This window comes from Sciurus vulgaris, assembly GCF_902686455.1.
Source record: "Sciurus vulgaris genome assembly, chromosome: 4".
Taxonomy (NCBI): Eukaryota; Metazoa; Chordata; class Mammalia; order Rodentia; family Sciuridae; genus Sciurus; species Sciurus vulgaris.
Window position 1 is genome coordinate 142394874 of NC_136464.1, and position 24537 is coordinate 142419410.

Sequence of the window (24537 nt, forward strand, 5' to 3'; positions counted from 1 at the left end):
CTAGACTAAACCCCCCTCGAGGGTAAGAACCACAGTTTTAAAGTCTTTGAAAACTTCACAGTGTCTGGGCATGCCTACTGCATGCTTGCTGTGTGGCTCATAAGTGCCTTCTGGTTGGTGAGGCTGCGTGTTGCCTGGTACCAGAGTGGTCTCCCCCTGCTATGGAATTAATGGTGATGGCTTCACAGGAGCAGTAATGCTAGCTGAGTGAGCTAAGCTGCACCTCTGTGCTCAGAAGTCTGCTCCTGGGAAACCTGAAACAAATGAGATTTTCTTTATACTGCTCTCTGTCAAAATGTTCTTGAAAACACTGTAAAAACACACGGACACTACAGTTCATACGGTTCATAGAAACAGTTTAGAGAATAAGTAGGTGGATATTTACACTTTTTTGCTCCAAATTTCATCCAAGAGGGTGGCAATTTCCTATGTGACTTTTGAAAACTGTGTCATGCATGCTAAGGAATTGAAGGATCAGAAAACACATGCCGCCTGGTAGTTGTCCTAAGTCTCCCTGGGGTGCAGGACAAGGTTCAACTAGGGCTACATTTGCTTTTGTTTTATTTTTTTAGAACATTATTTTTATATTACATATTTAATTTCACAGAAGTTAGGTCATCTAGCAAAAGAATGTTAGACTTTCAACTGATTGTAATTTTAAGGAACATTTCAATGATTATCTCTTACCACGAAAAAGACAAGAACAATTTAGAAGAGAAAGATTACATTTCTTTACCAGTTCGGTAACTTTAAACAAGTTATTCAGCCTCTCTGAGCCTCAGTTTCCTCATACGTAATAATGGATAATAAGGGTCGCTTACTTTGGGAATGAAATGTACTTAGTACAATACCTGACACAGGGTAAGAAATTCAATGAATATTAGTCAGTTGTTATTACTAATAATTGATGTCACTAATTTTTAGTCTGTTAATATACTATGGATTGAAAATTTCCTATACAAAGAATTGCAAACAATAACCTGTAGGTCAAATTGTGTTTGACCCACAGTGTTTTCAAATGCATGTATTTGACTCATCTGTTTGGGCCTGGTGTTTATTTAGCAACCAGTCCCTATGGTTACTTCTTGCTGTTTCATTCATTTGCTTTACTTGCCTGGTCCATGAAAGCACTTGAGTTTGTGACTACTGATCTAAACTTTTGATTTTATGTCTTAAGAATTCAAAAGATGAGAAAGGAAGACAACAAAGAAAAAATGGCTGACCTTCTGTGGTCGACATTAAGAAAAGGAACAGGAGAAAATGATAAAAATCTGCCTCACTGATCCATGCCCAGGACTTGGAGAATTTCTGTCTGTTCTTCTTATTAGGCACTTAACCATAGATTGACTTTTATTGTCTACCTACTCAAGCTGACTTATTTTTATCTTTCTAGAAACCTGCAATCTTCTTGAGGACAGAAATCTATTACATAGATGCTTAAAAAAATTCACAGGACGCCTAGCTCAGATCCTTCCTGTATAATATTTCCATTATAACACTACTTATCAAGGTAGGTATATATTTGTAATAAATGTGCCACTCAGGTGTGAAATGTGGGTTCGGGGGGGGGGATGGGCTAGATATGTGTGGGGAAAGGGAGTATGTGGGGTAACTTTGCCCCTTCCTCTCACTTTTGCTATGAACTTAAGCTGCTCTTTAGAATAAAAAACCTTTAAATTTTTAAAAAAAATATTTGCTACATAGCATACACTGAGCACTTACTATAAGACAGCTACTCTATACTGAGTGCTTTGCTATGTTTATCTCAATCTTCACAGTAACGAAGTGAGGCAAATAATATTACTTGTCAGATGAGGAAATGGAAACTTACAGAGGTTATAAAACTGGCCCAAGGTCACATAGGTGGCAGAGGGCAAAGCCAAGATCAAAACCCTGGTCCTACAGAACATACTTCTCTCCACTGTGGATACTTTCTACCAAATAAATAAATCAAGAAACATTTTTTGATTAACTAAATGCTGAATAGTTTGGACATAAGTCTCAAAACTCTCTTGCAATTTTTAGAACATTTAATAATAACAACATATTTACTATTGTGAATGTTGGAATTTGAGTTTTATCCAGTCAGCAGAAGAACTTAGCATGTGTCCCAAGGATAGATAAAAGACACAATGTCATGGAAACAAACAATTATAGAACACTATAGTAGGGTTTTAACTACCATTTGAAAAAATGCTATGGAAACAGAAGATAAATTTGTTGTGAAATAATTCACCATATACAGACAACATTTCTGTAATTCCTGCCAAGTGCCAAGCATCGTGCTAAGCAAATTACAAATAATTATTCGACTCACAACTAACCGCTGAAGTAGTCTTCATTATCCATATTTACAAATAATGAACTGAGCCACTAAATTTTCTTCTACTCTTAAATTTTCTATCAGAAACATCAAATAAAGCAAGGTTTCACATCTGCCTGTTTTTTGTTTTTTATTTTTTAAAGTGGGATTGAACCCAGGGCCTTAAGCATGCTAGGCAACCTCTCTACCACTAAGCCACATCCCCAACCATCAGGTTTGCCTCTTTAAGGAACCTCCAGCTGACTTGGGGAACTAGCAGTGCTCTTGGTTGTCATTGCCTGACTTGGTTCTCACTTTTTTTCCTTCATCTGGGGTTTATAATTCCTATTGTTCTCTGTGCTGACACCAGTTCTTAAGCTTACTGGTCTTGTTTAATATTTTCCTTTTATTCACCTTATCTCCTTATATCTAATGTAAGTTTCGTGCTAGCTTGGTCCTTGGAGTTTCTATTTTTTTTTTTTCTAATCTCTGTCACATCAGACAAGAGAGTTTTGTCAGTTAGTTGGTTGGTTGATTTGCCCTTCCCATGATGAAGGTTCTAGATCAAAGCTAAACCATGATTGATAGCATTACAGCATAGTCTAGGAAAAGAAAAAAAAAAATCGAATATAGTGGACAACTTCAGTGAATCTTTTCAGGAGTTGCTTAGGGACTGTTTTCCAGAAGGGTAAATTCTGGAGCTTGGCATATATATCCCAAGTAACTATAAGTAACTATATATAGCTATATATAGCCATATATATATATATATATATATATATATATATATATATATATTTGTATAATATATTTAAATAAAACTGACTAAATGCAGGAGGGGCCGGGGACTGTTGTTTATCAAAGGAGAGAGAAAAAGGGCTATTACTAATGGGGGGTATTTTGGCAACATGGAATCAAAACCTTAAATACAAGCTTGCCTTTGAACCCAACAGTTTCATTTTCAGGCATCTGATCTAAAGAAATACTTGGAATTGTTGTGTATGGAGATTTACATATCTTTAATAGCAAAAAGACAAAAAAAGTAAATCACTTAACAGTTGGACAATGCAAGATGGTGTCAACTAATTATGATATATCCACACAGAGGAAGGCTACATTGAAAACTCCATGTTGTACAAAATTATGTAATGACATAGAAAAATGTTCTCCACTTATTTTAATCTTTTTATAATGGAATGTTTCAAACATATACAAAGTAGTGAGACTATTATAACAAACCCATCATCCAGCTTCAACAATGACCTACTTATGACCAATCTTATTTCATCTATAATCACATTTATTTCCCTACTCCTCTCTTCCCCATCAAACTGAAGAAAATCCCAAAGCTCTCATCATAGCATTCATAAATATTTCAGCATATATCTCCAAATAATAAAGATTTTTTAAAATACAAACCCACAACACCATTAATACACTCTTCAAACTGGCAATAATGTCTGAAGATCACTATCTAGATAGCATTTAAATGTCTTTGATGGCCTCATAATATTTTGTCTTTTTATTTATTTATTTTGATTTATTTTGTCTTTGTTGGTTTGTTCTAGTTAAGATCTTAGTTCATTTTATGTCACTGTTATGGTTTGGATATGAGGGGTCCCCATGAAGTTCCTATTTTAATGCAGGGATGTTCAGAGATAAACTGATTGAATCATGAGAGCTATAACCCAATCAGTTCACCCTAGTTTGAATGTACTAACTGGGAGCTAGCTCTCTTTGTCTTAATGTTCACATTTGGCAAAAATACTTTATAAATTGTTATGGGCTGAATTTTGACCCCCTGAAGTTCTACACATCAGAGGTCTAACCCCCAGTACCTCAAAATGTGACTCTATTTGGAGAGGGGGCCTTTAAAGAGGTCATCAGTTAAAATGAGGCCATTGGTGTAGGTCAATCCAACATGACCGGAGTCTTTGGAAGAAAAGCAAATTAACACACAGACCAGGTGAAGGCACAGAGAAAGACGGTCATCTGCAAGCTAATGAGAGAGACCTCAGAAGAAACCAGCCCTGCCAACACCTTGCTCATGAACCTCTAGCCTCCAAATTGAGAAAAAATAAACTACTATTGTTTGGCCATCCAGCCTGTGGTGCATTGTTTTGGCAGACCTTACAAACTAATATATAGGTGGTATTGTGTTCTTTCATTGGAAGCCACATAATCCATCCTTGAGTATCAAATTCTTTAGTGGGGTATAACATATTATAAATAGCAATTTTTTAAAAATCTACATAATAAAAATGGCAACTATCTTGGACCACAGTATATATAGCAGGCACTGTTCTAAACACACAACACATTCTATATTACTTCATCCTTTCACCAGCCTCGCAGGTAGGTATTATTGTCATTTGTAGGTAGTAAGACTAATTCAGTGATTTAGGCAAAGACCCCAGGACCCACAGCTAGTGAGGGGCAGAGCTGGGACTCAAAGACAGCTAATTTGGACCTGTGACTGCAAGCCTAGGCCACTTCTGTACTGTGAATACAACTATGGAGTGCTTAGGAACCAGCCCAAACTGCGAAACCCAAACTGGATAAGAAAGTGGATAAGAGAGGGAGAACTCTCCCAGGGAGGAAACAAGGCACATTTTTCTGTGAACTATGTGAGGTCCCAGTTCCAGTCCTCATAGTTCACTCTTCAGTCACTAGCAGCTATCTGGTGGTGACTTTTCAAATAACCACGACCAGATTCCTCTCAGATTCTCAGGGATGCACAGTCTTTCACTGACCTGCCTCTTCCCTCCTCCTCTGTACCCACAAATAACCCTGCACTTCATGTTCATATTCACGGCTATTTCTTTCTGTTTTCATTTACTTTGGATCAGGTTTCTTTTCAATTCAGAATTAAGAAGCACCGAATAAGGTTAAAAGTACAGACTTTGGAATAAACCAACCTGGACTGGAGTCCCTGTTCACTGTGTGACTTTGGGTGGGACCATATTTTCTCTGGGCCTTGGTTTCCTCATCTTTACAATGGAGTTAATTATAGCACCTACCTCACGGGGTGGCTGAGATGAGTAAATGAAGTAATGCACATAAAATATATCTCATAGAGTCTACAATTTAGTAAGGCAGTTTGGGAGGGTTAGCCCTGAAGGATAAAAGGATGGTGGAGAGAAGTGATGCCTGACAGCATGCCCCAGTCTTCCCGGTGTATGCAGGGAATGAAATCCATCATGGAAAAGCAGGTCAAATGACTCCAGGTGACTTGGTCACTAGCAGTACTTGAACACAAAGTTCCAGCACTCTTGCCTTCCCCACACTGGCCCCAGATCACATTGACCGCTTTTTTCCAGTGACTTTTTAGCTCTCTTATCACTCAATCAGCTCTGGACAAATGGCATTGACTTTGGAAGTTATTCTCTGGGTACAGTTAACTAAATAACAGTGGGTCTATGAAAGAAAGCCTAGAGCAAGTTTCTTCCTGAAATTTCTGGCCACTAGCTCTGACCAGCAATGGGAAATTTCAGCTCTGGTAAGCATGTTCAACTTTATCTTATTATGTCAGTCTATGTCGGGACTATCTCCCCCACTTCCCCATTGAGAAAAATGCATTGTATTTGGGACAAGCCAGCTGTGTTGATGTGACCTTTGTTGCTGGCAACCACCGTGGTGCAGCCAGAGCTGACCTAACATCTTCTCTCCATTACTCCAGCCTGGACCACACCAGGGCTGCCTGCTTGTTTTCCTGCCTGTTGGCCCAGTCATATTTGAGCAATGTCAACATGATTTTGTCTTCATGGTGGGCTTCAGGACTGGAGGAGTCACGATGCTGACCAGGTGATTAAACACACTTGTCAGAGGGACGCTGTGCCGTGTGCACCTTGGCCCTGGAATGCCTGGGATTTGGGACTGTGGGGCAGCCGCCAGAGAGTCTTCCTGTGGGTGTGCACACTTTCAGTGTGACCTTCTGGGGTTTCAAGGCCTTCACTCTGGTGGGGTGGGCAGTGGAGGCCAGTGCAGAGAAAGCTGGCGCTTCCTATTTTATTTTCTCTGCTTTTTCTTTTGAGAAGAGTCTGAAATGAAATGTTAAAATACCCAATTCCAGAAAAGAGCATTATGTCGTTTTATCTGATGCCCCTCAAATGCCATCAAATCCCAAGCATTACTGCTAATCTTTGCTGTTCATAGCTTGGGGAATTCAAATACGATTTAGGAGGGCAGTAGGTGGTTTTCCTCCATGGGTCATTTCCCCCCTCCCAACCCCTTTATTTGTTCTCTTATTTTTTATCTATCCAAAGAGAGCAATTTGCGTATATTTTTGGTTGGTAGCTTTGAAGTTTGCCTTCCAAGTGAAATGTTAACAAAAGAGGCCGTCACAGCAGCATAATATATTCTCCTATGAAAATAGTTTGCAAGAAATTTACATTAGGTTATGTGTCATATTTCACCAGAAATGTCCTACACAGCTTTTTTTTTTTTTTTCAATGAAGTGATGAACAAGAGCATTGAAGGTTGACATGATTTATTTCTGTCAGAGATATTTTTGATGTATAGTCTCTGTCCAAGAATCCCAAGCACATGGTGTTGACTGCCCATCAAAATAAAATAAATCTCTAATTTCCCTGGAAGTTAAGTAAAGAAAGTTAAAAAAAAAAAAAAAAAAAAAAAAGAAAGGAAGAAAAAAAGAAAAAAAAAAGTTCTTGTTATTTCAGTGAGAGACCTAGAGTGAAGAAACTAAAAATAAATAAATTAATTAATTAAAAATAAATGTAACTCCAGACTGTTAGCCCTCAGCGTGAGAAGTTAGACTTTTTTTTTTTTTTTTTTTTAAATAAACTTGCAAAGTGATGAACAGAGCATTGAAGGTTGACATTTTCTGGAAATATGAACAGTAATCTAAATTTTACTCTTTTTTATTCAATAATGTCAATGTCATTATGATTAGTCCTTTAATTAAGATTCCATTGGTTTTTAAGATACAGATTCACACATTGCATCTGCTAGGGCTTGACTGCTTTTGCCCCTTCCCAAATTCATGTTGAAACTTTGTCCCCAGTGCATTGGGAAGTATGATTTTTAGAAAATCAGGAATGGAATTAAGTGTCCTTACAAATGGGATTCCTGAAGGAAGGAATTCACCCGTTTGCCCTTCCACCTTCTTTAGTATGAGGACCCACATTCCTCCTCTCCAGAGGGCACACAGTCAAGGTGCCATCCTGGAAATAGAGACGAGACCCTCGCCAGACAAGGAACTTGCTGGCACCTTGACTTTAAGTTTTTCAGAATCTGGAGCTGTGGGTAATAAATTTCTATTTTTATACATTAACCAGTAATGGCAACACAAAGAGACTAAAACACTACCTAATTGGACACATAGACCAAGAGTTCTTTTGTCGTCCTTGTTAAATCTCTGGTGTTGTTTAAAAACTCTTCAGATAGGGAAGAAGAAGGGATGCTATAGACACTGTGTACCAGTATATAGTCCACCTGGCATTTATAAGCTTAGCTTCAGTAAATCCTTGCTACCATCTATAAGCAGAGTACTTTTACTTCTTATTATATATGAAGAAATTCAGAAAAATAAAATAATACCTTGCCCAAGATAATACAACCAGTAACAAGGTAGGAATTGGGTTTTGACTCCAACCAAGATTCTTTGGTTCCAAAGTTCATGCTTATCTTTAAAAAATTATGTTGTAGCCCACACTCCTTACTTTCATATTCTCTCAGAGATGAGAACACTTGAACACAATGAACCTCTTCTATCTAAAGTTCAAGTAAATATTTGGCCCCCTGATGAATTGGTCTTTTCCATAGAGGATCCAAAAACAAGTTCAAACCCTTGCAGAAAATAAGTTTGAATTCTTTGCCACATGCTGGGTAAGGGCTGGGTCCCGATAACTATCTAGTTTTCATAGCATATTGTAATGCTTGGTTTAGAAGTTTTTATTTCTCAAACAGTATTATAAGTGATATCTTTTTCAAATATTTTTTTAAACTGATAGATGAAAATATAAATATCGTACTTTCTGTGGGGTACAATTTGATATTGCAGTACATGAATACACGGTACAATGGTCAAATCAGAGTAAATATATCTATCTCCCCAAACATGTATCCATGTATCCAGAGCAAGATGGTGGCTAAAATCCTCCGGTTATTGTGTGCCCACAGACACAACAATTTGAACAGTCATTCACACACCAAACTACATTCACCAGAGCTAAGGAAGTCAGGTGTTGACCATAGTGCTTGGTTTTAGTATATTAAGAAAAGTTGTATTGAAGAAGATAGGAAAGAAAGATTTGCCCACATTATCAGTCCCCCAACTTAGAATGTAACACAGAAGAGAGAGTAACACTTCCCACTTGGTGAGGGAAATGGAAGTAAGTCCAGGCCTTAGCCTGAAACCCAGTACCAGACTGTATAAAACCCAATACTGGGCAGGGCCCTCCAACCCCTACTTCCAGCTGATACCCATGAACTAAGCTAAATATCTACATATTATCTTCACTTCTAATACAAGAAGCATAGTATTATTGTTCCCATTCTAGAAGTCAAAACAAAATGAGACAATGCAGTATCAAAAATGTAAGCTACTTGGCTAACATGCATAAGATGAATTATTAAAAAGTAGACTGATAATGGAATCCAATGTTCCCAATTCCTGATCCCAGAAATGTGTCTCTGACAGTGTGTTATCTTTCTAGATGATTTTATGAGCTCAAATTATAACAGAGGGACTTCTTGGTTTGAGGAGTAATTTGCCATAAGTTTTAATCATTTGAACAAAAAAAAAAAAATGTGATTTACTAGCTTGCCCCATAGTGATGACATTGCTAACATCCAAATTTTGTAGAATTGGAATTATGTCTATTTGAGGACTCCATTTTCCATTTAAATATACTTTTTTTTTTACCCCAGTGATCCCCCTCCTAATTTTTATGGCCCTATTTTCTGTATTTAATTTCCTCCAACAAGGGCTTCTAGCTATGGGACATTAGGCCGAAGACCGAGACTTAAATGCAGTGGTTGCTATTGTTGATAACCATTTGCTGGGGGTGAGAGGCTAAGGGCATGCCCAGAGGACCTTAACAGACAGCTCACTCTCTCAGGGCAGTGACTGGGAGCATTTTCCCAGTGGCCCAGATCACATTACTCAATAATGAAATGGCTAGATTGATCCATAGAATCAGAATATAGGTGTGGGAGTTCACACTGCTGAGAGTCTGATTCAAGTCATAAAGATAACAGAGATGGTTTGGATAGTTCGGGTTATTTTTCTCACTATCTAAACATTTTTCTAAATCCTAGGAAAATTTAAAGCTTGGTCTGCTGCCCAATGAAGTGAGATCTAATAAATATTTGAGAAGAAAAATATTTTTGCACTATAGGGAAAAATCAATTTAGAAGTTGCTTAAGAAACTAGTCCTGTGTGTATACATCAACTTGTGTGGGAGACATAGCCACATGCCACTTTTAATGAACTTTGATCTTTTCCCAGAGACTATAAACTCGTGGGCAAAACCAAGGACCATGTGTATCTTGTTGAACACCCTCTGGTACATAGTAAACCCCCATTTTTGAATAAATATATTGAAAGATAATGTGTCTAGGAAAGATATGTGTAGTTAAAATATGCAAGAAATTTTAATTTTCTTTGTGTTAGTCTCTGAACTTTCCTTTTTACAAGTGTTTGTCACTAAAAGATTCATTTCAAAAACAAGAAATAGAAATGTTTTTGATACTTTTGGCTCAAAGGAGAAAACACTTCTTATCGAATAGCTCAAACTCAAAGGAAATTTTTGGTACAAAGATTTTCTACCAATATTATCTCTGGAAGAGAGAGAGAAAAAAATAAAAGAGAGAGACCAAGGGACCAGAAGATAGGAAGTCAATACTGCCTTTTCCCCAAGTGTCCCATTCCTTATTGTAGAATAACCTCAGTCTGGAATTTCACTATTCACTGGAAAGTCCTCTGATATTAGACTGCTAAGTTCTCGTGGTAGTTTGATAGATAATTTTAACAAACAAGTCTAATGGAGAGTTGTATTAGGGTTCTCCAGAGGAACACCACCAATAAGAGAAATAAATAGAGATATAGATATATAGAGATTTATTATAAGGAATTGGATCATGTGATTATGGAGGTTGGAAAATCCCAAGATCTGCAGGTGAGTAAAAAGTTGAAGGACCAGGAGGAACCCATGGTTTAGTTCTAGACTGAATCTGAAGGCCTGAGACCCAGGAAAGCCTACAATGTAATTCAAGTCTGAAAGCAGAAAAGTTGATGTCCCAGTCTGAAGGCAGTCAGGAAGGAGGAAGTGCCTCAGGGGAGGGTCAAGATTTTTCTTCAATTTAGGCCTCCAAATGATTGGATGTGGTCCAACCACAGGAAAGGTATTATGGACTGAATGTTTGTGTCTCCCCCAAATTCATACGTTGAAATCCTAAACCCCAGGCTGATGGTATTAGAAGGTGGGAGTTTTGAGAGGAGATTAGGTCAGGAAGGTAGAGACCTTATAAATGAGGTTAGTCCCCTTATAAAAGAAATCTGAGGATATGACATGTGAGGCTATGACAAGTTGACAGTCTACCACCCAGAAAAGAGGGCCCTCACCAGACACCAACCATGCTGGCACCCTGGTCTTGGACTTTCAGCCTCCAGAACTATGAGAAATAAATTTCTACTACTTATAAGTCACCCAGTCTAGAGTGTTTTGCTAAGATGGAACTGACTAGGACAGAAGGCAATCTACTCAGCCTATAGACTTAAATGTTATTCTCATCTAAAAATACCTTTACAGAAATGCCCAAAAGAATATTTATCAAATATGTGGGCACTTTGTGACCCAGGCAAGTGAAATATAAAAGTAACCATTACAGGAGACAATTCAAGTTCTGGGAGTTCCATTTCCACCCATGCTCCAAAAAGGTGATTCAAAGAACCTGAGACACTATTTTTTTTTCTTTTCCTTTATTACTCAGGGTACCTAACTGAAAGTAACAGAAACCAAACCTGGTTAGTTTATGCATCTGTTGGAAGGATGTCTGCTCATTGTAACAAGGACACAAAGATGCCAAAACATGACAAAAATAGCAGGGAGTCTGGGCAGTAGAAAGTAGTTTACAGAACTTAATCACAATGACTTAGACAGGGTCTCCACCACTGGATACTGAAGTCACACCACTGTGCTAAATCAGTGTCACAGCTGGGAAACAGATCGTAACTGATCTGTTTGTGCATCACTCATTCAAGGTTGAAGTCCCTGGTGAGCATCATTGGCCTGTAGGTCAGGTGCCTTCATCTTAATGTAAGAAGAATGGGAAAGGAAACATCATCCTTCTGTGATGGATTTCTAAAAATTTGTTCTAATTAGTTATACGTGACAGCAGAATGCATTTTGACTCATTGTACACAAATGGAGCACATTTTTTCATCTCTCTGGTTGTACACAATGTAGAGTCACACCATTCGTGCAATCATACATGTACATAGAATAATGATGTCTGTCTCATTCCACCATCTTTCCCACTCCAAAGCCCCCTCCCCTCCCCTCATTCCCCTCTTCCCAATCCAAAGTTCCTCCATTCTTCCCTTCCCACCCACCTCCCCATTAGGTATCAGAGAAAACATTTGGCCTTTGTTTTTTGGGATTGTTTTAGATCTTTATCTCGCTTAACATGATATTCTCCAACTCCACCCACTTACGTACAAATGCCATAATTTTATTCTTCTTTAAGGCTGAGTATTTCATTGTGTATATATACCACAGTTTTTAAAATTCATTCCTCTATTGAAGGGCATCTAGGTTAGTTCCACAGTTTAGCTATTGTGAATTGAGCTGCTATAAACATTGATGTGGTTGTGTCACTGTAGTATGCTAATTTTAGGTCCTTTGAGTATAAACCAAGGAGTGGGATAGCTGGGTCAAATGGTGGGTCCATTCCAAGTTTTCTAAGGAATCTCCATACTGCTTTCCAGAGTGGTTGCATCAATTTGCAGTCCCACTAGCAACCTATGAGTGTACCTTTTTCTCCACATCCACGCCAACACTTTTTGTTGCATGTATTCTTGATAATTGCCATTCTGACTGGAGTGAGATGAAATCTTAGGGTAGTTTTTGATTTACATTTCTCTAATTACTAGAGATGTTGAACATTTTTTCATATATTTGTTGACTGGTTGTATATCTTCTTCCATGAAGGGTCTGCTCAGTTCCTTAGTCCATTTATTGATTGGGTTATTTGTATTTTTGGTGTTAAGTTTTTTGAGTTCTTTATATATCCTGGAGATTAGTGCACTATGTGAAGTGTGTGTGGTAAAGATTTTCTCCCACGATGGAGGCTCTCTCTTCACATTATTGATTGTTTCCTTTGCTGAGAAGAAGATTTTTAGTTTGAATTCATCCCATTTATTGATTATTAATTTTATTTCTTATGCTTTAGGAATCTTGTTAAGGAAGTCAGGTTAAGGAAGCCAACATGATGAAGATTTGGACCTACTTTTTCTTCTATTAGGCAAAGGGTTTCTGGTCTAATTGCTAGGTCCTTGATCCACTTTGAGTTGAGTTTTGTGCAGGATGAGAGAGAAGGGCTTAATTTCATTTTGCTGCATATGGATTTCCAGTTTTCCCAACACTATTTGTTGAAGAGACTCTTCTCCAGTGAATATTTTTGGCACCTGTGTCTAGCATGAGATAACTGTGTTTATGTGGGGTTGTCTCTGTGTCTTCTTTTCTGTACCATTGGTCTACCTGTCTACTTTGGTGACAATACCAGGTCATTTTTGTTACTATATCTCTGTAGCATAGTTTAAGGTCTAGTATTGTGATATCTCCTGCATCACTCCTCTTGCTAAGGATTGCTTTGGTTATTCTGGGTCTTTTATTTTTTCAAATGAATTTCATGATTGCTTTCTCTATTTCTATGAGGAAAGACATTGGGATTTTAATTGGATTTCATTGAATCTGCGTAACACTTTGCTGGGAGTTGGGACCCTGACTCCCATATACATCACCACAGTGGGAGATTCCTTACACCTAGAAAGTGGATTCAGAAGCTGGGAAACCAAAAAGTAGCACTTGTGCAGTGCAGTTCTACTAGAACTGATCTTCTGTTCAAATGATTGATCAGTGCTTAGAATAAAGTGGATCCAAAGCAAATAAGCCAATTGGTAAATTTGGCATAAGGAATTCTAATCGGAGAGCTGGAAGTGACATCTGAGGAAGGGCAGTTTTTTTGCTTTTAAGAGAACTTAATGTTTGAATCCCAAGCAGAAATTTTGGAAAGACTCCCTTAATCAACTAGCCTCCTTAAAAGTACTTAGTGTACATTGGTCATGCATCTAGCGTGGTTGATACCTACCAAAAAGCAACCCTGTGAAATAAGTAGGTCTTCAGCTTCCATCTTTTCTGCTTGCAGACTATTTTCATTTAACAAGAGAGAAAATGGAGGAAACTCCCAGAAGTTGGCCCTGTCTGGAGTATGTTTCCCATTACCTCTTGGATTTTCTGGGCTTACTTTCTCCTTAGGTTCATGGGTCCCAGTCCCTGGATCAAACTTGCACACAGAAGCTGATTGGACTGAGCCAATAATCACACTCAGTGATGTTTCTCTGTGGGAAAAAGTCCTCAACTGCATAGAAACCAGATCCCTTTGAAAATTTAAAGAAAGCTATGTCTTCTATCAAAAGATAACTTTTAACAAATTTAGTTAAATGATCTAGTTGACTTTTACTTGCAACTTATAGATCAGGCAGCCTCTGCTCCAAAAATAGAGAGGAGCTACACCAGGCATGGAGGAAGAACTGGGTTTTGTGAGGCAGCCTGAGCAGGAACAAGGAACCCATACAATGCAAAAAGTGGACTGGTTAGCATCAGGTAACTTCCATTATTTTCCCTGGAAGGGTTAAAGCACAGGGAGCTTTCTTATCGCGCCAGATAAAACTGACCAGATTGGGAATTTAGCTGTTATCTCTCTCCTGATTCCACAGAAGATCACATAAACAACTTAGTTTTGGTTTGGTGAAATGGAACTTCAGCATGAGTGACTCCATTTTGGTTTAGTCTGTTGAAGCCTGGATTCTATTTAATGCTCCCACAAATACCAACATTTTTAAAAACACCTGAGAAACAGTATAAGCTCCCTGAAGTTCAAAGGAATAAGAAACTTGGGTTAAGAATTTGTGTTCTAAGATGATAGAAAACACCCTCCATGAATATTTCTTTCTTTACATTTAAGATCAGAGCACAAAACCCAGAGGAAAGGGTTTACTAAGGGACCTCTGAGCTCAACCACCTTCTACCAGGCAAGCTGAAAGTGGATTCAGATGCTGGAAGCCAAAAAGTAACACTTGTGCACTGCAGTTCTATGAGAATTGATCTGCTGTTCAAATGATTGGTCAGTGCTCAGAATGAAGAGGACTCAGGGCCAACAAATCAATTGGTAAACTTCTAATCGTGAGGATGAGAAATGAGACCCAGGGTTCTGGCTGATCCTGACACCAAGGGATCAAAGGGAACAGTAGCTCAGCACCCATAATTTGCATTTAGTTGGAAAGTCTGGCATACATCTCTTTTCTGTGAGCATCATGTGAGCATTTAAATTATCTTGCAGAGCTAAAGAAATAGCTCCTTTTGGAGAGCGTTCGCCTAGCATGCAGAAGGACTGCGGTTCGAATCCCAGGCCGTTCAAATGAGAAGAAAAAAAAAAACAAAAAAAAAAAACCATAAATTATCTTGCAGTTGAAAGGGGGCAGCCTTGCACAGTAACCCAGGATAGACTTTGCAGCAAATGAGTTCTGAATTCTACTTCAGTTATGAAGGGAGTCCTGGATGCACCTTACTTAGTCTTTCTAAGCCTGTTTTTGCAGCTGTAAAAGAGAAGTGTGAGCCAGGTGCGGTGACGCACCCCTGTAATCCCAGCGGCTTGGGAGTTTGAGGCAGGAGGATCGTGAGTTCAAAGCCAGCCTCAGAAGCAACTCAGTGAGACCCTGTCTCTAAATAAAATACAAAATAGGGCTGGGGATGTGGCTCAGTGGCTGGGTGTCCCCAGTACCACCCCCAAAAAAGAGTGTCGACTTCCTGCGGGTGATTGTGGAGACTTAATTAGATAATATGTAGCAAGCAGATAGCGTCTTATACCTAACATTGCTAATAAAAGTCCTTCATGTCATCACTATTATACATATTTATTTAAGTATTCCAACATAAGAACCATTAATAAGCTATTTGCAAGGAAATAAATATGTAACATTGCTGAGCACTATGTTGGGTTAGGCGCTAGATTAAGCAGTTTCCATAAATCACCTCATTTGATTTTTCCAACAACCCCATAAGGGGTTGTTAAAATATTTAATTTGTGTTTGAATATTGTTAAAATGTTTATTTTGAAAATGAGGACGCTTCCATCTAATTTACATGTCTAGAGTAACGGAAGACTCATCCTACCCACATGCACCCTGTGTGCCTAACATGACCTTTGACCTGGCCGCCACCCCTCATCTGCATGCTTACATGCTTCTGCCCAGAATGCAATTCAAGGCCACGAGGATCCAGACCAGGGAAGTTGTTTAAAAAGGTCATATGAACTTCACCTTTACATAAATCTATAAGGCACTAATTATAAAAAAAAAAAAAAACTTTAAATAAATAAAGGAAAATAAATAAATAAAATAAAGGTAGAATAAAGGAAAAGAACAAGAGAGGAGAGGAGGAGGGGAAGGGGAAGTACCAGGTAGTGAATTGGAGCAAATTCAATTCCATGCTTTCACAATTATGTCAAAATGAACCCCAATGTTATGTATGATTATAATGCACCAATAAAAATTTTTTTTTAAACTTGCACATAGAAGCCAAAGATGACCTCATGTTTACAGCCTTTATAGAACTCATTTCTTAAAAATTACTTAAGGAATGAAAATTGGATTGGACATATTTATATTATTGCCTCACCTCTAAATAACAATCTCTGATTTAAAGTATTTTTACTTTTTAAAAATTAATATTCATCTGTAAATATGATTTGAATAGTAGAAAAATATGTATTTTGAATAAATGTTAAAGAAATATTGGTTATTTAAATAAATGAATCACATGAAGTTCAGGAAGAAGCACATCAGTTTTCCATCTCTAATGGTAGGAAGGCTGCTGTCTCCTGCTATAGGTTTAAGTGGATTTCCCCAAAAGATGTGGAAGCCCTAACCCCCAGGACCTGTGAATGTGACCTTATTTAGAAATGGGGTCTTTGCAGATGAACAAATTAAAATGAGGTTATTAGGGTGAACACCTAATGCAATATCGCCAGTGTTCATATAAAAAACATGAAATGTAAACAACAGAATTGGGTATGCATGGGGAGAAGACCTTGTGAGGGAGACACAGGGAGAATGTCCTCTACCAATCAAGAACTTGCAGGGCTTCCAGAATCTAAGAGAGAGGCTTGAACAGTCTCCCTCACAGCCTTCAAAAGGAACCAACCCTACCAACACCATAAGAGCAGGGTTCTCAGCTCCAGAACTGTGAGACAATATATTTCTGTTTCTAAGCCACCAATTTGTGATAGCTTGCTGCAGAAGACTCATACAACCCCCACACCCAGTCATCTTTCCAAACCAGGACTTCTCCATATTGCTAGTGCTCTCCCCTGGGAGGCCCTGTGCCCCTGGCTTTGGGGAAGGTGAAAGAATGGACCATTTTCAGGGCACAAGATTATCTCAGTTGTTTGACATTCCTCATCCCATTTCGTCCTCAGACAGTGCAAGGAGGTCGTCATTACCCTCTTCATTTTAGAGATGAGCAAATGGAGACAAAGAGGTATTATATAATGCCCAAGGCAAGTGATGGACCTGGGATTTAAAGTCATGTATAGCTCTAAAGTCAATTCTGTTACCACTGTTTCATTTCAGTCCCCTTCCATTCAAAAGCAGAGAACTCAGTCTTTCAAACATCTCTGTCCCTTGACCTTTCTCACCTTCTTTATGCTTCCCAAGGAAACCCTTAACAGCTGCAAAAAGAAACCCAGATGCTGGCATTCGTCCAATAGATTCCTAGACTTGCAGGCTTCCCTACCTTACAGATATACTGAGGGAAATCTCGGCTAATTAGACTGATTTGTAGAGAATGTCAGTAAGAAATTGAAAAAAAAAATATATTTACAGGATGCTTTCAAGTGTACATGAAATATAAAGTAGGCCAAGAAAGTGCTGCTTAAGGGTGATGCCTTAGGGGATCTGCTTTAATGAATAAATAAGTATGCTTTTGAAATTAGCTTCCCATTGTTTATAGTAAATCCCATTGGAGTTTGAAAGTAGTTGCTTTCTTATTCACGAAAAGAATTTCCCTCTATTGTCTCCCTGACCCTGTTGGGGGAATGGTGGTTACTGAGAACTTCAGTTCAGGGAAAGTTGCTGATGCAGTCAGAGCCAAGATCAAAGCTGAGGTAGAGGCTGTCAGGCCCAGATCTAGGAGGACCCCAGTGGAAGAGGGTCAGATGGACACAGTAGCTCTGGATCCCTAGAGTCTCCATCATAGGCCCTCCTTATTCCAATGAGAACTTAGCTCCTGACCTAGTAGAGACTTCGCTCTTTTAAGACCCAAATATATCCTTGAGTTGATGTATTGGTAGACTCAGGCTTGGGTTCCTGTGCTGTATATATCTCTTGACCCTGAACAAACTCAGTCTTGTTCATTTGTGCTGGATTTTTTTCTGTGCTGTACTCAGGCCAAGCAAAGCATTCACTATTCCATTTACCATCTCCAACCAACCCCCAGATCATTCCATTCTCCATTCCCCAGTCTCCATTCTCCATTTTTCTCCACCTGCTCCATGCCCCAGTTCTTGAAACTCTAAGAACTGTATCTTTGGACTCTCTCACCTTCTGGCTTCAATTTGAATTTATCAAAGGGGGGGGGTGCTAGGGATTAGAACCCAGAGCCTTGTGCATGCAAGGTAAGCACTCTACCAACTGAGCCATCTCCCCAGCCCCTGGGGTTTTTATTAACACAGATTCTTCAAGGCTGGGCCAAGATGCGGAAATAACAGTATTCCTCTATCAAAGATTAGAGTTGCTAACTGAAAGGCCCATTCTTTTTTAATTAATTAATTTGTTTAATTTTTATTTGTTCTAATTGGTTATACATGACAGTAGAATGCAATTTGACACATTGTACACAAATGGAGCGTAACTTCTCATTCTTCTGATTGTACGTGGTGCTGAGTCACACCAGTAGTGTAATCATACATGTATATAGGGTAATGATGTCTGTCTCATTCTACCGTCCTTCCCATCCCCACCGCCCCACTCATTCCCTCCCTACCCTCTGCACAATCCAAAGTTCCTTCATTCTTCCCTACTCTGCCCCCCACTATGGATCAGCATCTGTTTATCAAAGAAAACATTCGGTCTTTGGGTTTTGGGGATTGGCTTATTTCACTTAGCATGCTATTCTTTAGTTCCATCCCTTTACCTGAAATGCCATAATTTCATTCTTCTTTAAGACTGAGTATTCCATTGTGTGCATGTACCACATTTTCTCTATCCATTCATCTGTTGAAGGGCACCTAGGTTGGTTCCCTTTAGCCATTGTGAATTGAGCTGCTATAAACATTGATGTGACTGTGTCACTGTAGTATGCTGATTTTAAGTTGAAAGGCCCATTCTGACAGCCACATTCTTTTTCTTAATTGTCCCATTATAATCATACATAGAAGTGGGGTTCATTGTGATATATTCACATATGCACATAACATAATTTGGTCAATTTCAATCCTCAGTACCACCTGCTTCCCACTCCTCTTCCTTCCCCCTTGTCTCCATTTTCTACTTTATGGGTCTCTCTTCTATTTTCATGAGATTGCTTTGTTTTCCCTTTTTCTCTTTAGCTTCCACATATGAGAGAAAACATACAATCTTTGACTTTCTGAGCCTAGTTTATTTCACTTAATATGACATTCTCCAGTTCCATCCATTTTCCTGACATAGTTTCATTCTTCCTTATGGCTGAGTAAAAAACTCCATTGTGTATATATACCACATTTTCTTACCCATTTATTTGTTGTTGGACACGTAGGCTGGTTCCATAGTTTGGCTATTGTGCATTGCATTGCTATAAACATCTATTGCTATAGGGTGATGACTTTAATTCTTTTGGATAAATACCAAAGAGTGGTATAGATGAGTCATATGGTGGATCCATTCCTAATCTTTTGAGCAAACTCCATACAGATTCCCATAGTGATTGTGCTAATTTACAACCCCACCAACAGTCTGACAGCCACATCCTTTGCCAGGTTCCTCTAATCATTGCCTCCCCTTCCTACTCCAGGCTTAGCTGTGGTAATAGTTTCCTGTTGCCGAGGTCCTGGGTCTTCCCCATCTCCCGCTAGAGCTCTGCCTGCACTTTTGCAAATAATCCCTCCATTCACTCTTGTGAGGAGGACCATCTCTTTTCTGCTGCGACCCTGCCTGACACACTATTATATCTCCAGTACCCAGCACTTTGGCAAATACTAGGTGCTCAATAAATACTTGTGGGAAACAAATGGAATGATCTATGGAGCATAGATTTTGCTTCAGCTTTAAGGTAATTCTGCCCTTCCCCTTCTCTCTCTTCCTACCTCCTTCTTTCTCTCCATTCTTTTCTCAAATATTGACTCTTCAGTGTCTGGTTTATGATCTTGCTCTCAAATTGTTTGTTCCCTTCATTTGACAATGACTTAGACATGGTTACCCATCACCTACTCGAAAAACAAACAAACAAAAGAACCTAGAATTTGAAACTTAGGACATTTGAAAGCCTGATTTTCTAAGCCATTGTTTTAATTCTGACTAAAATAGTGGAGAATATTACCCAGGTGGTTGTTAAGATGGGGATGGCTGCGTATGGAAGTCAGGGACTGGTAAATCAGTAGTACACCCCAACTGGCATGAAAGTCTCAGCAGAGTCTGAGACGGGCTGGTGAGGGGGAACTCTGGTTGGATAAACTCTGCAGCAGAGTTTCTCATTTAGCAGGTATTATGGTTGGCTATTAAATGTCTCCCAAGGCCCATGTGCTTTAAGGCTTGGTCCCCAGCCTGTGGCAGTATTAGGAGGTTGTGGAACCTTACCAGGTGGGGCCTAAAAGTTAGGGGAAAGGTCACTGGCTGTGAGTCCTTGGAGAGGATATTAGGACCCCAGACCCCTTCTGTCTCTTTGTTTCCTGCCCACCATGAAGGGCAGGATTCCTCTGTCCTGTGCTCCCATCATGATGTACTGTGCTGCAACAGGGCCAAGTGACCACGGGCGGAAACTGTGACCACAGTGGACCTTCCCTTCTTCTAAGTTGTCTACGTCAGGTATTTGTTATGGGGACAGAAAACTGATGGACACAGCATGTTAACATGCTGACACGCTGGGATGAAAGGCTGCCTCATTTTCTGGGTCCATAGTGAAAGAATAAAGGAGAGAGAGTCAGCTGCCCCAGGCCCTTCTTTAGGGAAGGCCACAGATGCCTGATTGGGGCACCTGGACAATGAAAGCTGATTGTCTGTTAGCACATATGAAGTTTATTGTCAGGGATTGGGCTCATCAGCAGGAGGCAACGTGTTCGACTGGAGCCGCTGTGAGTCCTTCTGGGATCAATATTTGAGAGATAGCAGACCAATGGCTCTGCTTAGTTCAGTAATAGAAACTTTGCTCTTCATTTTTTAAATCTTTTTTTTTTTTTTTTTAATTAACACAAATGCCTATATAGACATGCTGTGTTACAACAGAGGCATTTCATGTGGCTGTCAATCCCCTCATATATATTTTTGGGTTTTGCTCCATTTGATATGTGCATCTGTTGATCATCAGGAACATTCCAGACCTTCCTGATCAACGTTCCTGGAGCTGGAGGGGTGGGGGAGGGCTACTTCGGCCTATCAGACATTCGAGGCAGGTACATGTTGGGGACAGCAGTCAGCTGAGAATGAGTGAAGCACTGGGAGCTGTCCCACCCTGCGGCAGCTCACTAGCTGAGTGACTGCCTCTTCGTGTCTCAGTTTCCATAGGACTACAGTGGGGACAACCTCTACACCCTAGCTCTGCTGAGAGGATTAAATCTGACAACATGTGCCCAGTACCTAGAAGAGTCTCTGGTCCTCAGAAGGCCCTTGGTAAGCAGTGGCTATAAGGATTGTTGGCTGCAAGGTCTCCCTGCATTGGGTGACCACAAAGAATGTCATGCTGGTCCTCCATGAAATGGATCACTTTTTGTTTTCCTGACAAAAGAAGTCCCCTGGCTCTTTCTGGGTGTGAATCAGCCAAAGCAGAATGAGTGCTAAGAGTCCCCTTTGTCTCCACAGAGGCCTCGTTTGTTGGACACAATGCCGCTCTGGCTGTCCTGGAAGCCAGTGCCACTGCGACAAATCTGTTTGGGTTGGAGTAGCACCAGGTCACCACTGTGATACGTCCAAGCTCCCAGGCTGCCCAAACAGGCACGCGCGGCTGTGAGTCCATTCAGGCTGGCCCTGCGTGTGGGGCTCTTGTAACACGGGGCTTTGAATTCAGAGAGTCAGCAATTCATTTTGATGACCTTGCTCCTGTCTGGGTGGAGGTTTCCCAGGGGCCCTGACCTGCCAGAGGGTAGGATGGCTTCTGGGGAGACGCCCTGAGTTTCAGGAGAAAGAGTTATTGATGTTGGAAGAGAGAAGACCCAGCAGTATTCTTTCTTCAATTACTGCTTTGGCTTTGGAAGTTGTTAAAAAGAAAAAATAAGAGAAGATTTTTACAGAATTTAATAGAGGAATTCATTGCAAACAAGGTCCTTATTCTGCCAGATGAACCACTGATTGGAAGGTCTGGGCAGAGCCTCAGGCCTGTCTCCCAGAGCAGGAGCAGGGAGGTGCACCAGGTCCTCAACTGTCTGCAGGTACCTCTCACCCTAACACCGGCTCTGCTTGGGCAGTGGGCCTGTCCACCTGACCTGAGTGCATGACCCACAGAAACAGAATCTTGCATCTCCAGAATGTTACTGCAAAGTGAACTCTCAAGGTGTCTTTTTATTTGTGGTAAAATACATACACATAAAACTTGTCATCTTGAAGCCAGAATTGAGGACAGGTAGTTAGTGTGGAATAAGAAATCTGGTCCAATGGAGGAATGAAGGCCATCTGAGTCTGGGAAGTTGGAGACAGCCCCTGGGAGATTGGAATGTCAGGGTCTCCAGGGCCCTTTTGATCTCCAAGGTTTCCTGCCTAACTACCCCTCCCAAAAAAAGCTGCAGGCAGGGAATTGCTAATTAATGTCCCCTGGGCCCCTACCTGCCTGAATCCTCCCTGTGGCTCTTCCCCCTGCCATCTGCTTCTCACCTTTTTTGCTGTGTCAAGGGCATCTCCTGGGCCTAGTAAAGTAGGCAGGAAGGAGAAAGACAAGGGGGCAGAAAACAGGAGAACAAAGGAGACACTAATCTATAAAAGATGCAGGACATGCTCACTTCTGGGGATTCTAGAACATCAGCCATGGCCCTCTTCTCCCTCCTGGGAGAAGTCTGTATTACTACTTTTAAATACAATCTGCTTAATATATGCTTGCCTTGGCGTGCTTCTCTGGTTTTTATACTTCAACACCTGAAGACGGCAGTATCAATCTTAATCACTTTCAAACATGTAGTTCTATAGTGTTTACTGTATTTACACTATTATGCAAACAATCTCTAGTACTCTTCCCATCTCCCCAAACTGGAACTCTGAATCTATTAAAGGTAACTTCCTATTCTCTGTCCCCCCAAATCCCTAGCCACCACACTTCTATTTCTGTCTCTATGAACTTGACTACTCTGGGTATCTCATGTAGGTGGAATCATGTCATGTGTCTTTTTGTGACCAGCTTATTTCATTTAGCATAATGTCCTCTAGCTTTTTCCCTATGGCATGTGTCAGAATTTCTTTCCTCCTTAAGGCTGAATAATAGGATGAACTGTCCCCAACTGCAGTTTCCTTAGGGATCCTTTGAATATGAGAGAGAGCAGGTTGACTCTTTAGGGTTCAAGGTTTTTAAAAGACTGAACTTTTATGGATTTCCATCACCCATATCCAATGTCTACCTTCACATGCTGCCAGTCTACCAATCAATGATTTTAATCATGGTGTAGAGAGCTCTGTGTCTTGTCTGGCCCTTTGTACCAAGGTCAGGGGAAGACCAGACTTTGCCTCCAGGAGACATCCCCCGCCCCAACACAACACAGCTCAGGTGAGATCACTTTGCCATCACGAATTTGGTGCTCCCAGGGTAAAATGGGGATAATGTGAACTCTTCCCAGGTTGGGTAGAGATTGAAGGAAAGAACAAAAACTAAAGCATCAAACATGGTACATGGCAAGTTCCCAGAAATGGTTGTTAAATCTTAATACAAAACAAATTAAAGATGAATTTCCCCCCTTTTCCAGTATAGCACCCAGACACGTGAGTGGCTCTTTGACATTTTCTTCCTTTTTATATTTTTATTTTTTTGAGTCAGAGACCCCTTTGGGAGTCACATGCATGCAAATACAATATGACATGGAATTTGGGGGAATTCACAAATCTCGTGATGTCCATTCTGAAGGCACAAGATCAGGGATCTGGGGTCCAGATGACAGAAAAGAAACCATTCCTAGCAAATGCAGATCACATTTTGCATAGTGTGAATAAGTAAGGGTGAAGTCAGCACAGAGATGAAGAGACACTAACAGCCAGAGGGGTCGGGTAGATTGTTCATATTTGGAAATTTCTAAGAACTCTGTTTTGGTCGTTTGTTGTCCCGTGTATGATCTTCCAGTCTCAAAACTTCTGCCTCTCCCACCACCTCCGAAAGCACTTGTCCCCATGGTAGTGACCCAAAGGAAGTCCTCGCTCATGTTGGCCTCCTGGTTTGATGATTCTGTTGCCGATACAAACTTTAGCATTCTTCCTGGGTTCTGTTCTGGAAAGCCTGTCTGTTCTGAAGGCCTCTCCCAGGGCCCCCTCAACACATAGAATCTTTTCAATGAAATCGTGAGTGAAAATGCCCCTGGGAGCCGCCAGAACTTCTAGCTGAAGCACCGTCCCATCCGGCTGAGTCTGATTGGACGCCACTCTATGATGTTTCTGTGGAAGCCTGGCATGGCGGAAACAAACATGGCTTTGCATTTCCGGGGAAATTCTTTTTTAAGGACTTCAATGGCTTAGCCCTAAAATCCAGCTACCACCATGTCCCTCATAGAGTTGTCTGTCTAAAATGCAGGACCAGGGAAAACAATATGGTTCCCTTTCTCCACAGCATTCTGGA